This window comes from Mirounga angustirostris, unplaced genomic scaffold (assembly GCF_029215605.1).
Source record: "Mirounga angustirostris isolate CCGP_5_RB_7025 unplaced genomic scaffold, mMirAng1.0.hap1 SCAF_2, whole genome shotgun sequence".
Classification (NCBI taxonomy): Eukaryota; Metazoa; Chordata; class Mammalia; order Carnivora; family Phocidae; genus Mirounga; species Mirounga angustirostris.
In genome coordinates this window covers 29672171-29675967 of record NW_026991710.1, presented here as the reverse complement: position 1 = coordinate 29675967, position 3797 = coordinate 29672171, and the positions used below count along the sequence as shown (strand labels likewise).

General features: G+C 37.5%; 1 pseudogene; it reads left to right on the top strand.

The window, feature by feature from the left end:
- Positions 1 to 472: 472 nt before the first annotated feature.
- LOC123847655 (large ribosomal subunit protein uL15m-like) lies at positions 473 to 1471 on the top strand (annotated as a pseudogene).
- The last annotated feature ends 2326 nt before the right edge of the window (positions 1472 to 3797 follow it).

Below are 3797 nucleotides of genomic sequence, written 5' to 3'. Positions count from 1 at the left end.
CATGAAGTTGCCATTTACTGGGATGGGGAAGATTGAAGGAGGAGCAGATTGTAGCAAAGGTTGAATTGTTTTGTACATATACTAAATTTGAGATTTATAACTTTGAATATTATACGTTAAAGAGAAGATGTTGAACAGGGAGCCGAGTTCAGGACATAGGCCTTGGTTGAAGATACAAATTTGAGTATTTCTAAGCATCAAATTGGTAATTAAATGTAAGGGATTAAATCAGATCAGCTAAGAGTCTAATGCAGATAAAGAAGATGTCTAAACTTTAATTCCTAATCTAATATTCAGAAATCAGAATAGTGATGAAAGCATAAGAAAGAAAAATAAGAAGTAGCAACCAGTGAGATGAAGAAAAAATTCTAAAGAAAAATGATATTCCAGAAATCAATTGACAAAAAACCAGTATAAAATACTGGCGTGATTAGACCCCGGGTGCCCTTGGAGGGTCTTGGCCCTGCGGGTAATGACTGGTCCCGTCCAGGGCGGTGGGGCAAGGGCCCTGGACCTGCTCCGGGCCTCGCCCCGTGTGAGCTTGGCCAACCTACGTAAACCGGAAAGAGGGCGAAGAGGTCGGAGAAGAGGTAGAAAATGTAGCGGAGGCCATAAGGGAGAGCGTTAGAGGGGAACCCCGCCCAGACTGGGCTTTGAGGGAGGCCAGACTCATTTTACATTCGAATCCCAAAATACGGGTTTAATGAAGGTCATAGCTTCAGACGCCAGTATCAGCCTTTGAGTCTCAATAGATTGCAATATCTTATTGATTTGGGTTGAGTGGATCCCATTTAACCTATTGACTTAACTCAGCTTGTCGATGGGAGAGGTGTGACCATCCAGCCACTTAAAAGGGATTATGGTGTCCAGCTGGTAGAGGAGGGTGCTGACACCTTTAAGGCAAAAGTAAATATTGAAGTACAGTTGGCTTCAGAACTAGCCATTGCTGCAATTGAAACAAAACAAAACGGTGGTGTTGTTACTACGGCCTTCTATAACCCAAGAAGTCTAGAAATTCTGTGTAAACCCGTTCCATTCTTTCTGCGTAGACAACCCATTCCAAAACGAATGCTTCCGCCTGAAGCACTGGTACCGTATTATACTGATGCAAAGAATCGTGGTTATCTGGCCGATCCTGCCAAATTTCCTGAAGCAAGTCTTGAACTTGCCAAGAAGTATGGCTATATTTTACCTGATATCACTAAAGATGAACTCTTCAAAATGCTTAGTACTCGAAAGGATCCAAGGCAGATTTTCTTTGGTTTTGCCCCTGGATGGGTGGTGAATATGGCAGATAAGAAAATCCTCAAACCTGCGGATGAAAATCTCCTCAAGTATTACAGCTCATGAATTCCCTTCCAAGAAAGCAGAGTTGTAAAAGAGTTCTGGAAGAAAACTGACTGAAACACGCTTATTTCTCATCATCTTGTCTTGATTTGTGATTCTCTAGATGTTGATGTTAATTTTCCACGTAGCCTTATATACATTTTTATCTAAAATTGGAATAAAAAATGGAATAAGCAAGGGCTGCATAGGGGAAAAATATTGGAGTGACTAAATATAGATGCTACATTAAGGGAGAAGTGGATTAAAAAACGACCACTGAATTTAGCCAAAGAGGATGTCATTGGTGACCTTGCTAACAGCAGTTCTAGAGATAAAAATCTTAATTGGTATGGTTTCAAGAAAGAATGAAAAGAATGGACCTAGATGAATTTTACTATAAAAGGGAACAGAAGGTTGGAGAAGTAGGTGAAGGGGAATGAAGGATGAAGGAAGTTCACTTTTCAGATGTGAAATAATTTATATATGTATATTTAATTAACATATTATGATATATATTAAACATAATATATTTAAAGGTTGGTCAGGTAGAAGGGGAAAAGAATGATTCATGATCCATGAATGACATTGAATAGGACAGGAGTCTGGATGAGTTGGCAAGTAGATAGGTAGGAGAATAAAAGTTCCAACAAAGAGGGAAGGAAGGGAAAATCTGGGCACGGATGCAACTAGGCTGATGGATTTGGTGGGAGGATGTGGCAGCTCTCTACTGATAGCTTCATTTGATCATGAAATAAAAAAGATCATCAGGTGAAATTTAGAAAGAAGGAAGGAATGTTGGATGTAGAGAATCAAGAGAGTATCAGAGAGTCACCTCAGTAAGTAGGAGAACATACTGACCAGTGAAATGCAGTAGTATTTTGTGTTAGCATTATACTGAGAACTCATTTGCTATTTGATTTCACAAATATGAAAAGATATAATGTAACATGGTTTTATTTTTTTTTAATTTAGTTTGTTTTTCCTTTGAAATCTGCTCAACTGCTCAGTTCCAACAATGAGTAAGCAGAGAGGTAGACTGAGCCAGCCAAACGAGCATGTCCGAGGGAGAGATAGGCAAGGAGTTGTGTATATTGGTTAGGATAGTCTAAATGGCTGTAAAAATAGATTCTTAATGTAATGGTTCAACATAAAATAGATGTATTTCTCACACACATATCAGGTTGGTGGGTATCTTTTTCCCATTAGGTGATTCAGGAACCCATCTTTCCCTTTTGTGGCCTTGCTGTGCCTGATAGTCTTAACTTTAAGGTTTTTCTAGAAGGCCTAGAAAAGAAGACCAATTTTTAGAAAACATTCTGGCAGTAGCACACATCACAGTCACTCACATTCTGCTGGGGAGAACTAATCTTATGACCATACCTGCTTCCAGCATGCCTAGGTAAGGTAATTCCTGGCTGGATACCTTCTTTTTAGCTTACATATTTATTTCTCTTACATATTTACCTAGAAGTGTAGAACAACTTTTGGTTGAATTCTAGTTGTCTCTGCCATATTGGTTATAATGATGGGTATGGAACTTAACTAGATATGGTGGGAAATGGGAATATGAAGAGTTACTGAATGGCATTACATGGATTGGAGAATCTGACGCTAGTGGAAGAATTGTTGAAATTGGACTACTAGAGGTAGCGACCCAAAAAGATAGGAGGGGGTGGTCAGTAAGTAGGATACTTAAAAGGGTAAAGAAAAGTGACTGGTTGGCTACCAATTTGGATGACTCACAAAGCTAGTGTTGAGTAAACAGAATAACTCAACATCAGAGCAGATATGAATTCTAATATCTGATTCAGATATTGAATTCTTCTATTGAAAATCTGTTCTAGAACAAATTTCTTATTTTCCCTGAATTTCAACTTTGTCTTATAAGATAAAAATACCAAAACATCCTATTGTATTATTAGAAAATTAAGTGAGAGAGTACAGATAATAACTGTAAACTTTGTACTTTCTAAGTGTTTAGTTTTTCATATTATTCTAGCTGAGTTTCAGGACACTGCTGACTACCATGAATTTGGAATTTTTATAAGCATGAGGGTGAAATCAGAGTTGCTTCTGACTTGTCATGTATCTTCCCTGAAAGAATACAAAATGACTTTTCAAAAAAGATGTCAGAATATTAACATAGTAAATGGAGAGTATAGGCTGGTGTAGGATAAATTATACTGTTCTATAATGTTACAGAGCAAAATTGTGCCCCACTTTCTTAGAAAGAGTAATTCATTCCTGAGTTCTGCATTCTCTCCTCAGGCCTACCATACCAATGATATATTCAAATGAAGGTTAAAATATTTTGTTAAAATAAAATGTCTTTTCCTATTTGTCATAAAATAGGACAGTAAGCTTGTTCTAAATTTGAACATTTTTCCCAATTTATGATATATAGAAGAGAAGATACGAGCCTAAATTTGGGCCACAGTAAGAAATAAAACTACCAAAGATGTAATTGTGTC